The sequence below is a fragment of the Heterocephalus glaber genome, unplaced genomic scaffold, assembly GCF_053883595.1.
Source record: "Heterocephalus glaber isolate CG9 unplaced genomic scaffold, H.glaber_assembly_v1.0 deba00001707, whole genome shotgun sequence".
Taxonomy (NCBI): Eukaryota; Metazoa; Chordata; class Mammalia; order Rodentia; family Bathyergidae; genus Heterocephalus; species Heterocephalus glaber.
The window spans coordinates 1,038,618-1,052,312 of NW_028258427.1; the positions used below are offsets into that span (position 1 = coordinate 1,038,618).

At 42.9% G+C, this 13,695-nt stretch overlaps 1 pseudogene; it reads left to right on the forward strand.

The window, feature by feature from the left end:
- Positions 1 to 6,268: 6,268 nt before the first annotated feature.
- LOC101707023 (large ribosomal subunit protein bL19m pseudogene) overlaps positions 6,269 to 13,695 on the forward strand; it is an 82,546-nt pseudogene continuing 75,119 nt past the window's right edge.

Consider the following 13,695-nt stretch of genomic DNA (forward strand, 5'->3'; position numbering starts at 1 on the left):
ACACTTTATCTAAAAATAAAAACGCACCATCCTTGTCATTCTTTCCCCTTACCTGGCTTTATCTTTTTTATAGAACACTGCTAGCTGAAATGATATCATTTATTTCTTTTCTACCATTCACTACAGTATCCCCAGAGCCAGGAAGAAAATGTGACAAATAACGCACACTCAGTGCATGTTTGTTATTGGATGAAGGATACACAAATACGCATCAGATGCTAATCACCTTTCTGACTATGGGCTGTGCCTGGGCTGTCAGACTTCCCCTTGCTTGGCCCACCCTGTTTCCAGCCACAGCAGGATGGGTGGCCCCATGAGAGCCCCAGGTGGTCTTTACCACTTGGCTCTCACCTCAAGCACTCACATGCTTGTTTTGTTTTGTTTAGTTTATTTCTCTTCTGTCCCCACATTTCCCCTGCTGCTCTAGAATTCCACTGGATCTGAACCCAAGCACTGCCCACCCCGCTAGCACAAGATTAATGTCCCCAGGGACCAGTGGAGGCAGAGCTGCCACTGCACAGACCATTTGTGCACGAGGCAGATAACTCTGGAAGGTGTTCCGCAGGATCCTCAGATGTCCTGGTGCATTCCAGGCTCCAGGCCACAGCCGAGTGACCTCAACCCCACATCCTTACTGTGGCCTTTCCTCATCCTCTCACTCTCCCACCTCCCACATCTATTCCTAGAAACCGTCTCCCAAATAAAGCACCATTCCCAAGTCTCAAGTCCCTGCCCCAGGCTCTGTTTTTAGGGAAACATTAAACACCTAGCCCACAGATCACCTGAAGAGAGAGGACTTGTCCACAGCAGGACCAGGCTGTGGTAGACAGCAGAGAGAGTCCTGGACGAAGTGAGCTCTCAATTTCTTTTCAGAGCAGAAAAATGTGGATTTGCAGCTCAAAAGAACTCTTCTGGGCAGTGAAGTTTTCAATTCCCAAAGAGCAGAGAAGCGGAGTCCATGTGGACATGATTTTACCATGGAAGGTGGTGCCCATGCCGCCAGGCTTCCTGCCTTCCCATCCTCAGCCCTTCTTCAGAGACACGGGATTTATAAGAATGCTTTTGCCTTCCGAATGAAAATTTAGCCTTTCAAGTCTTATTAAGTCTAATGGGGAAAAATATCTCAATTTATTTTTTCTAGAGGTAAGAGCAATGATATTAAATGATCCAATTTACCCATTTCTAATACCACTCTTGTCGCTAATGAAGATGCATCTGCAACACAATATGTGGTTCACACATAGGCATCACTACTTGGTGAGCAGTGTGCAGATATAGTCATGCAATAAAGAAAAAAAGCTGCATGCAAATTAAATTCTTGTGAATCAAATATTGCTGTCCTTTGGACCCACATTATTGTTCAAGAATCATAGTTCCTATCCAGCAGGGCCTCAGCAGGTCCCCCCACCCCCCACTTCTCCCTCAGGTGGCTGGTGGCCCATAACATGGGAGAATTCTTTTGTTTTTGTCTTGATACCGGGGATCAAACTCAGGACCTTTCGCTTGTGAGGCAGGCATGGCACCACTGAGCTAAATCCCCGGCCCAGAGGGATACTTTTTTGGTGAGGGAGCCACACAGTATGGCTTTGGGCAAGCAATGTAAATAATTGCTAAATTAAATAATGATCACAAATATGCTACATCCTCTGCTGGTAGCATTTCATCACAATAGTGATACCACTTGGAGATAAGTGGTAGTATTATTTTCATTTTAACAATTATGACATGCCAAGTACTACACGAAGTTTGGAATATAATTACTACCTTTCATCAACATTCTTTGGGTGGTTTTCTGTGTCATACACCTCACCTCGGTTGATCCTCACAATAACTTTATTCTTATCTCCACTTTACAGCTAAAGAGAGGTGTTGAAAGGTTGGGTTCATAAGCAAAGTCATACATGAAGAAACTGAAGAATGAGATTTAAACCCAGCCAGATAGGGCCCAGAATCACCTTCTTTGCCATAATTCCATACTCCCTCCCAAGAGGAGGAATTAAAATTCGAACATGAGTCCTACAATTCCAAAACCTGCTTTTGCTACTACGTTACACAAGGTTCACAAATACTGTAGATATATATCTGTTTATTTTGATATATGCAGTGATGGGTGTGTTATTAGATGTTCAGGGCATATTAAAATGGTAACTCCAATTCTCCCATTGAAGTCTTCCATCTGGTCTGGTGCCCATCAGAAGGGAGAACTATGACCTGTGTTCTTTATGCTCTTTTTGTTCCTTTCACACTGGAGGCACATTGGAGTGAAAAAAAAATTATGTTCTAGGTGGAATTCTGGAAGAAAAGCCCTATCCATATCAGCAAGAGATGGAAAGCAAACCTTGGACCAGCAATGATCCTTCTTGCCCAGACAGAATCCATGTCCCAAGAGGAAGGCAAAAGAAATGAAGTGGCCTCTCAAACTCAGATCCCATGTCCTTGTCCTTGCCTCAGACAAATCTTATCCCCATGATCCCTTAATGGCTGCGGTGGCCCCAGCTTCATTGGCAGCTCAGCGCACCCCCTTCTAACGCAGCCTCTGTGTGACAAATGCCAAGTAAGCTGCATTGAAAATGCTGATACGTGAGGTGAGCAAATTAAGGATAAAAATTCATCTCTGAATATATTTATTTGTAATGACACATGAAGACTTGTGTTTAAAGGAAACAATTCCCTAAAAAGAAAGCTACCCATCAGAATGCGAGTTGTCAGGAGGCTAACTCAAAAGCAGCAGAGGCAGAGGGTTTTCTGCATATTAAATGCACAATCAAAGAGCCATCTGCCCCCGATGATAATGATGGAAATTGACAGACAATTCCATTAAGTATAATCTTCAGATTGAGACTTTCAGGGACAGCATGCAAGAAGAGGGTATGTTAAAGATTTATTATGCTTATGAACTATTTTTGTATAATTATTCAAAACAGACCGAGAGTAAATTATTTTATAAAATGTACTTGAAATGAATGTGTATGCTCAGGCTTTTAAAGTGTATGCATTTATTAAAGAGCTCCCAATATCCTGCCATTTTATTTGGCATTCGGTTTGTGTTTTAAAATGCCAGTAAAGTATTTCTTTGTTTAGGGATATTTTAAACATTTCTTTAAAAAATGGAAAACAAATTCTACCTGGAGGGACGCAGAATTTGAGGGAGTGTCTGTTCAGTGTGTGAATGGTGTTCCAGGAAGCAGTGGAGGCAGTTGGTGTATTTTAAATATGTATGGGTATCAGTAAAACAGGCACTCATATCTTTATAAATTATTGATAATGCCCTAATATCATGCTTTTAGAAACTTTTATCCACATGCTCATGCTATAATTCAAGCTAAACTTCACTGTCTTTTATATCTATCTTCATAGAGATCTTTCTTATCCCTTTGTTTCCCCAGACAGAGTCCGACACATCCCTCACTTCCTTCATACCCTCACTTTGATCTTGTAGGACTTCAGAGTAATGCAGCCTATTTTTCCTTCTTCTGAAGAGCCAGCCCTACAACCTTCGGATTTGATGTGCACAATCATCCTCTTGAATCTGGCCCATGTGGACACCTTCCTTTCTCAGAGTATGTACAAAAGGGGAGGAGAAGGGTTGCCTGGTATTTCCATTCTTAGAGTCAAAAAATATCTAGGAGTCTTGCTCTTTTCCCCCATCCCCAGTTCCTACACCACCAGAAAAGGAGAAATGAGTCTTATGAGTCTACCTTTGAGAAACCTCTTGGGGGCTTACCACTGGCTATGAACTAAGAGAGAATGAAGAAGAGGAAGGAGGAAGAGAAGGATGAGAAGAAGAAGAAGGAGGAGGAGGAGGAGGAGGAGAAGGAGAAGAGTAGTAAATCAGGGGTTGTCCTATCACCAGAGACAGACATGAAGAATGAGCTGGATTATTAATTTTTTGTTTAATATTTAACAAACTAAGGCTCTCCCCTTGCCAAAACTGCTCCCCAAGTGTAAATCTGGCCCAGATGGAATGGGAGGTTTCTTTTTCCCACTGCAACATCTGATTTTTATTGTTCTCTTTGCAACCCCAGAAATTGTCATACGCTTCAAATTTATTCTCTTCTCATCTATCCCAGTATGCCAAAACTCAACCTGTCCTTCGCTCTGCCCTTCAGTTAAATACATCTCCAGTCATTGAAATAGCTCAGAACATTTCCCATGGAGCTAGTAAGTCTTCTGCTCTTTTCTCTGCCATTGTCTCTTAGTGACTTCAGGTGCAGAGAAAGAACAAGTGCTTGTGACTGAATGAGAAACAGCTGATGGAAGCACTGCAGAGATCAGTTGGGGAAACTGAGGCCCAGAGATTAAGCAGCTGGATCAAGGTCACATAGTCACCATGCAGCAGTTCTGGGGTCACCAATGTGGGGTGAGCAGGTGTGGACTCTGTGGTTGGGCTACCAGGGATGCTAGCTTGGTTCTGGCTGGCTGGGTGTTCCTTTGAGACTCAGTTTCCTCACCTACAAATTGTGAGTGGTAACTGATATCTCCTGTGAGAATTCTGTGGGATAATATAGAAATATAGGAAGAACCAAAGCAGTTGTAATGGAGGCAAAAAAAAAAAAGCTTTCCCTCTATTTGCTTTGGTTCAGTATCTGGGGATGGGCAAAATAAACTGACAAAAGACAGATTAACAGGAGAAAAGGCATACCAAGTTGTATTTGATGTTAATATTTTAATTATCTTATGCACCAAAAGGTCTCATATAAAAGAAAGGGAAAATCTAATGAAGTAATTAGGCCTGAGAGCTCACATACCATTTTAACAAAGAACAACTTTGTGAAGTGACAGTACAAAGGAAAAGTGTTTGGGCTTCTAGCAGAGGCAAGTTATAGGGAGGTAAATATAGGGGGGAAATTAATGACAGATAAGGATTATTTCAATCAGGTTTATTTGTGCAGACTCTAGTTAGTGCCATTTCTAGTGATAAAAGAGTAATTTCTCTCTGATGTCGAGGAGGGGTGGGGTCCTTTGCAGAGGGAAATTCGTGGAGGGCTTTTCTTTTATCTGCTGTTTCTCAGTCGCCTTCAGCTCAAAATAACCCTCATGCAAAGTGTATATTTTGGGCAGCCCACTATGTAAAAAGTTTTCTTTGCTCAAATGTTGCTAACTAGAGAACTCAATTTTCCTTTTCACTACCACTTACTATCATCTCTAAAATATTTATTCTCCCTATTTGAAAATAAATGCTAGCACAGCAAGCTGGGATTCTTTCTGCCCCAAGTATTCTCAGAAACGTTGGATAATGCTTTCTGAGGCCCTTAGTGACTTGACACATAAATGAGAAAAGGGGGTGGGTAGAGAAGGGTTGAGGAGGAAAAGGTAAATAAACTGAATAGGAAAGAAAGATCACAGCAAGGTGACAGGGAAGCATGATCAAATGGAATTCCTATCCACCTAAAGCTTTTAAAAGTCTTTTTTTTTTTTGGTACCGGGTATCGAACTCAGGACCCTGTGCTTTTGAAAGGCATTTAATCCAACTCTTCCTCTACCTTTGCGGAAGCCAAGGCACAGGAGAAATAGGTATCCATGGTGGAAGGACAGTTCATGAATCCAGGGATTCAAAACAGCAAAGAAACATTTCTGTGCAATTCGTTCAAAAGAAGGGACAGAAATAGTTTTCATTCATCCATCTCTCAATAGTGAGGTTCATTAAAATAAACTGCGTTAATTGAGATATTCACTCCTGCAGTCAATGCAGCACTTTCTCCAGATTGCTCCTTTCAAGGCAAGCAGTGCTACAGAGGACAAGGACTAATAAGCAAATTCTATGAATTGTTCTAGTTCTTTAATTTTTCTAACACTTGCTCTTATCACCCTAGACATAGTTTATGTGGAACAAATTGATTAAAATATAAAATGAGGATTCACTTTCTGTTGGGCTCTGCAGCATGTAGTTTTGGGGATGTAAAAAGATCCAAGGGGCTTAACTAAATCCAAAAAAATCCATCTCACACTGCCTTATCTTCAGCTCTAAAGTTTAAGCTCCTTGCTGAGAAGGGCGCAGAAAGAACTGACATTTATTGAGGTCCTACTATATACCAAGCACAGGGTGAAGAAATAGTCATCGTTTATTTATTTAGCAAATATTTGAGTATCAAGCACATTTTCAGGAATGGGGAGCAGCAACGATAAAAATAAACAAAGGATCTGCTGCTGTAGATTTTCCATTCCAAAAGAGGAGATAGACAAAAAAGAAATATACATATCACATAATTTCAGGCAGGAATCATGGCCAGGAAGAAAAACAAAATAAGTAAAAAAGTATAGAGCCACCATGAGCTGGAGGGCAGCCTCTGAGGAGGTGGCTCTGAACAGAGACCTGAACAATGTGAACAAAGGCTTGCGATTCCCCGAAGGAGGAGTCACAACTAGAGGAAGTAGCCAGGTCCTGTGTGGGAGTATTTCGGAGATGTTGGAGAAACAGGAAGGGGGTAGTATTTGGAAAACAGGGTGAGGCAACACGGAGCAGGAAATGTGGGGAGAGAGAGAGAGAGAGATAAACAAGGGCCAGTTTAGGTCACCATATTAAGGACCTTGAACTCTTCCACGTTTCCCAGGAACCCTTTGGAAGGTTTTAAGTGAGAGCCTTCTTGATCTGATTTACTTTCTAAGTGCTTATGTCTCACTTAATCTTCAAATGTACCTTAAGAGATAAGCAGCATTAACCTCACTTTAGGGACGTAGGAAGTGAGGGTTCGAGAGATAAAACACCTTGCCCAAATTTATGGAGCTTGTAAACGGTAGGTTTGTAATTCTACCTCAGGCAGTGTGATTCCAAACCCCATACTTTCCATCTGAGGTCAGGAACTGGGTCTTGTGTGGCTCTGAACCTGGTCACGATTCCCAGCATGCGGCAGTTACTTGGTGACTGTTTTCTAAATGAATAGGTTCTCTTTCTTTCTTTCTTTCTTTCTTTCTTTCTTTCTTTCTTTCTTTCTTTCTTTCTTTCTTTCTCTCTCTCTCTCTCTCTCTCTCTCTCTCTCTCTCTCTCTCTCTCTCTCTCTCTCTCTCTCTCTCTCTCTCTCTCTCTCTCTCTCTCTCTCTCTCTCTCTCTCTCTCTCTCTCTCTCTCTCTCTCTCTCTCTCTCTCTCTCTCTCTCTCTCTCTCTCTCTCTCTCTCTCTCTCTCCTTCTTTCTTTCTTTCTCTCTTTCTTTCTCCAGTACTGAGGATTGAACTCAAAACCTTCACATTGGGCTACATCCCCAAGGTCTTGCTGGGCAGGGCTTGAATTCATGATCCAATACATAAAACTCAACTCAAATTTGGCCAAATTCTCTGGATGCTTGGGTGTTTGGATCATAGAGTAGGCAGATAAGGAGAGTAAAGGGACTTTTAACCAGTCAAAAAGAAAATGAAAAACACTTAAGATACTTTGATCTAGCCTCTGTTTCAAGCAATATCATTTCAAAGAAAACTCTGGGTTTTTTCAGTGCTTCAATTTTTACCCTATTTGATACTGTAAATTAGATCTTCTACGTAAATAGTTCTGTGTGTGCACACACGTCAGTGTTCAAACAATCAGCCTGCTCTTCCCTTCTACGGGTCTACTGGAAATGACATCCATTAAAATTTAGCTGAGTTTTCAGTTTATTCCTAATGGCTATCATGCACATATATCATGTCAAGAAGAGAAAATTGTGCATGGATCTTTTGCTCTTCCTCCTTCTCATATGCAGAATACTCACTATGGTACAGCTTCTGTCCTCATCCTTTTTCCATGGTGCAAGAGAAAAGACCATGTTGGGGTGAGTGCATACATGTATCCTACTGCTGATTCAAGTCCTGACACTCTGGGCTTAGTGCCACATGATCACCCCTGCAGTTAGATGAAAAAGGAAGTTCCTTGGTGGGGTGCAGGAGATGCCCCCATTCCCAGGAGTCTCAGGCTTGACTCCAAGACAGGAGCAACTGAGCAGTCTCACATCTGCTTGCAGCAGAAAGACACTGAAGCCTACAAACCAGATCTCTGAGAGCTTCAGGCAGCAGCCTGACTGGCTTTGTCCACGGTGAGGCGGGGAAGGCTTTCCTGAGAACTGACATAGAATGGGTGGCATTGAGAAGAAGAAGCAGACTGGGCATGGGATGCACACCTGTAGTCCCAGCACTTTGGGAGACTGAAGCAATAGGATCACGCGCTCAAGCCTGGCTTGGGCAATTGAGTGCCTTAGCAAGACTCTGTCCCAGAACCAAAAATTTTAAAAGGGCTGGGGATGTAGCTCAGTGCAAAGACCCTGGGTTCAGTCATCACAAAGGGGAGGGTCAAGGGAGGAACACGCCTGGCTAGGAGCTTCCTCATGGTGTTGGGAGACTGAAAAAAGCCTAGTGTGACTGGGCACTGGTTGGGAGAGATAGGGGATACAGGCATGTTTGGGACGTGGTCTGGTCCTCTCCTTTGCCTTCTCCAGCACTCACAGATGCCCAGTGTTGCCTCAGCCTCCCCAGGAGGCATCACAATAAACAAGTAAAAACAGACTCAGGAAATCCTGCAGCCCCCAGGGAATCCAGACACAGTGGTTCTACAATCCTGTGAGGTGACAGGGTGGAGAGAAGGTGTTGCAAAGAAAGCCATTACCGCAGCCTCCCCGGGGGAGAGGGACTCCAGGTGAGGCTGTGGGGAATCTGGCTGGGAATAGTCGTTTATATCGCCCAGCTCCTGGAGCCTCTGCAATGAGAAGCAGTCATTAGCACAGCCAGCGGCCCTCATCCTTCCTTCTCGATAATAACACTGTCACCGGAGGATGGAAAATTACCCTGACGTCTCTAGATCTCCAAATCGCACTTCAGAGACAGGCTGTGTAAGGCAAACAGACCTCGAGTGAGAAGCTCCCGGCTAGACTTGTGAGCCCAGGACTAATAAATAACCCTAAAATGTACAATCTGACGCAGCTTTGCTCTGTGGCACATGGCTTCTGCCCTAGGAAGGGCCATGAATTGTAGGGCCTGACAGGGGGGATCAGGAGAGCTGGTGGTGTCTGCCAGGAGGGTCGAGGACCTGCACATTAACCCCTGGTGGTGGCTTCAAAACAAGTGAGCCTGCTGAGATGGAGTCTGAGCTCCAGGAAGGAGCAGATGAAGGAGACAAACAAGATCTTCAGTGGTGATTGAAAATGCTCATTAGGAGACAGAAAGCGCAGCATTAAGTGAGCCCAGTTGAAAGGTGTGAGATTTTCATAGTCTGTGTTTTTCTTTCTCAGTCACAAACACTCTCAGATTTGCCAGAGCACTTTTGCAATCATTTATAAATTGGTCTGCCAAGTGTCTATGCACATGTTAAATGACTAGAAGCAAAAATCAATACCTCATTGCTGCCAAGGGGGTGGGCAGCCAAGTGAAAAACAAGATTCAGATCACCAATAGAAGGATGCAAGGATGTCGAGCTTCTGCAATGGAAAATAGTTCAGCAAAAGGTGACAGATGGCAGGCTAGAGAGACAGATCTAAAGAGTGAATACAAGTAAACCCACACAAGGCCTCTGTAGATGTTGGAGCTTCTTTAATATATCAGTCTCTGTCAGAGACTGCTGATAAGAAGGAGATGAAATAAGATGATCAAGGATAAACGGGCCCAATCTTAAACAATGGCTACAACAAATTATGATGTGAATAACACATGCAAAATGAATAATGAAGAAAACACATGAAACACTTTGGAGATAGGAACTATATAGAGTAAGGTACAAAATACGTGTCCTAGGAAAGGCACTGCATTTGAGAGTAAGGGATGTGCTGTATGGGAGCCAGTAATTATTAGCATTTGTCAGATATTAATTATGTGCCAGGTACCACTATATGTGGGCTGTTTGTTAGTGTTACTTCTGTGTGTGTGTGTGTGTGTGTGTGTACAGTGTGTACAAGTGCTTTCTGTGAATTCTCCAGGAGCTCTAGGAAGTATGGAATTATAATACTCATTTTATAGATGAAGAAACTGGTATGAAGAGGTTAACTATCTTACCCCAGGTCACACAGCAAATCAGAGCTGGAATCCCAGTCTCTGTCCCAGAGCTATTGCTCTGTTTCTCTTTTTCATATCTATCTACTGGGCTAGGAGAAAGGGAGTTTCAGAGGGGAACTGGTTGATGTTCCTGTATAACAAGAAAGAAAGAGCAGGATAGACTTCCCCAAGTTAACTTTTTCTCCCTGGGAAAGGAGAAAACTAAGGCTGTTTTAGGAATGGCACCACTGAGACATTTTCTTTCCCTTCAATGCCATTTTAGAGATTTCAAGCATTTGGCTGGAACTTCAAAAAGGATCCTGGGTTTTCTCTAAATGCAGTTATATTTAGCTAGATAAATAAATAAACATAAATTGGAGAGCAAGAGCAAGAACAATCAATTTCCCATGTTTTTCTCAATCTCCAGTAGGAAAAGGAAATTCAGCGAAGTAGTCATTTAAAATATTTTAAAATAATTATACAGCAACAAGCCAAAAAGCCCAACATTCTGTATTTTTTCAAGATATTCTGATTTCTTTTGCATTTCTTCTTCTGGAAGTAAACCATTCGCTCTCTCTTTAATTCTCTTTTGGAAAAACACTCCTCAAGCCCGTGTCAACCCCTCTCAGCAAATTATCAGGATCCTGTGAAAGGTTTTTCTTAAAATTGTGAAGGCCAATGATGAGGTCCTTAAGAATAAACTAGGACGTGTTTTTTGTTCTTGGCTGTGTTCTTATGGCATCAGTGTCTTTTTTTTCTTCACAAATGAATTCATGCACAGAATTCTCTTCCCAAATAACAAATGGATCATTTCCTTGTTTTATTTTACAAGAAATCTCTGGGGTAATTTCTGATACAACTCAAGGCAGCAGACCCGACCCCCCCCCCCGCCCCCAAACACCAGTGGTCCTATTTCCTGTGTGCTTAATAGCCTCACTGTTCTTTCATGACCCTTTTGTTATCCAGACCTGCTTGGCAGTGGACAAGGGTATTAAGGCAATTAATTGGGTTTGGATGCTACAGGCCTTGTGTTCTGGGAGCCAGCAGAGGATGGTGAGCTTGGCAGGGAGGAAGGGGTCTTTGGGAAGGGGAAAGATGATTGGGTGCCTTTGTAAGAAGACACTGACAGACAGCCTGCTGCTCAATGGGCCAGGTGTGAATTGGATGGTGGCAGGGAGAAGCCAGGCCTCCCAACCAGGCCCGCTTTGCTTGATGGGCTCTGTCCCCCAGATGCAGCTTGTACCTCCCTCCTGAGGCCAAGGCGGCACACTCTCTCCTCCTCCGAGTCTTTCTCTCCTCTGTTTCTTTACTCAACCAGAAAACCTTTGTCTCCACTCCCCCGCTCCTCTTTCTCTTACCTCCCAGCTCCTCCATCTCTGTCTCTTTCTCTCTCATCTTCCTTTTGTTGCTAATGTCTTATAGAATGCACTCCATTTGGCTGGATCCTTGCTCCCGGGGAATTAACGTGCAATCCTTTGTTCTTTCAAGCTGTTTCTGTTTCCAAGAGACAAAAAACTTACTTTGTGTCATGTTTTCATGTGTGTGACTAATGATAACAGAACAGTTATAGGCCATGCATTTGTATTCTTAGAAAGCTTAAATTAGTGCCATTTTTAACATAGCAATTGTATTAGCATAAATTGTTTGCTTCTAAAATATAACATGTGAAAGCAAATTAGATGGTTTAAATTATAGATGTCCATTGACTACTAAACCATTAGGTAGTAGAGACTAGCCATTCTCAGTCCAAAATGTGGCACTATTTCTGTTGCCTGAATGCTTTTAAGGTGACTTCATCTGCCTTCCAGGAACAAGAGATAGCCAAGTGGGAAGAAACAGCAGATTATCCAAGCTCATCATTGGCCCCAATCCCGTTTCTGATCCTTACTTTCCGTGTTGATGCTCTCTTGACAGTTTTGATGTAGCAATTAATATTAATGTATTAGTTTTCTCTCACTGTGACAAAATGTCTGAGATAATCAATTTAAAAGGAGGAAGGTTTTGGCTCAGTTTCAGAGATTTCAACCTGCAGTTGCCTGGCCTTGTTGCTTTGGGATCTGTGGTGAGGCAGTGCATCATGGCAGTAGTACTCGGCAGAGGAGTATGGCTCACAGCAGCTGGGAAGCAAAGAGAAAGAAGAGGAGGCTGGTCCTCATACCCCTTCAAGAGACCTCACTTCCTCTCGAGTCCCCACCTCCCAGTAGCACCTACCTAGGGACCAAGCCTTTAACACATGGGCCCTCGGGGGATGAGGACTATAGGTTTCTCTGGGTGCAGAGGCAGGGGATGATAGTTTTGCCTACATGGGAGGCTAAGGCCTGATGACATAGAAGCCATGGAACAAAAGAAAGAAGAGAGGAAGGAAGGAAGGAAGGAAGGAAGACAGAAAGAAAGAAAGAGGGAGAGGGAAGGAGGAAGAAAGGAGAGAAAGTAAGAAAGAGGGAGAGAAGAAAGGGGAGGGGGAAGAGAGAAAGAAGGAAAAGAGAAAAGAAAATCTAAAAGAAGGAAGGAAGGAGAGAGGGAGGGGAAAAGGAAGAATGGGTGAACGTCGGACACATAGATGAGTATATCTATGTAACTAGATGGGGTATCGGGATGGAGGGTAGTAAATAACCAGTGTAGATGATAGATAGGTGGATTGCTGGGTGGTATAGGTGAACAAACTCCTGAAGTCAAATCAGGTCATATGAGAAACATTGTCAGAAGCTCTGCTAATTTCCAAATCAACTAGTGCCTGTTCTGGGCAAGACAAAAGCTGGTAAATATTTGGTAACAAAGCAGTAGAAGATGTGGCCTGGGTCTCTGCCAGCTAATTTGGAAATAAGACAACATGTAAGAAACAATGCACATTCAATAAAACCTGAAATTATATGGAGTGATTGCTCAGAGAAAACTTAGGAATTCTAAGGAGGGAATGGGCCATGGGGGGGTGGGGTGGAGGAACCTCCACCTGAGCAGGAGCTCCAGGGACATGTCAGGTTTGATAAGCAGGAGCAAGGGGTAGTTCTAGGGAATGAATGAATAGTGGTGCTGAGTCATCTCTCTTTTCCCGATGGCCTTCCATCACTCAGCGACTCTCAGCCAGAGGCGTTATAACTTTGTTTCGTCTTTAATTGCACACTCAGCTCCCAGTGCAGTAATTTGCACAAATGAGGAGTTCAACTAATATAAAGTGAAGCAATTCATGAGTTGAAGGAATAAAATGAAGAGTTATTCCCAAAGACCCACATGCTGGCCCCCACTTGGGATTTCTGATATAAATTGATGGCCAACTATATCCTCGTGTGGGTGTGGATTATATTATATTAGATTATTCCTGCATAAAAGAGCCCTGACAGCAAGTTCATGGTATGGATTGGCAGTGGGATGATGAAATAAAATTTCTACTTTGGCAATAATGAAGACAAACCAGTTTCTTATATTTTCCCACCAGGAACCCTTTCCTATTTGAAATGAAAAGAAAAGGGCCAAAGGGGAAAATGGAGCCATGCTTTGACACAATCTTAATTAAATAGCTTCACTCCCTGCTTTTTAGAAAAATCAAATCTAATAATATTTTGCCCACGGATTGTTCTTCAAGAGGATAATAACAAATCACTCCACTAGCTTTAGCCTGGCGACTAGTGTTGTGCAATAATTTAATTAGTAGATGTGCCATATCAGCAGTTTAGACTCCAGCTGATGTTCTTTGAACCAGGAGGAAGCTGGGCTGGAAGTGTCGCGTCTCCGAAGGTGAACTGTCTTGGGCAACGGGTGGCTTGCGGTGTTTGC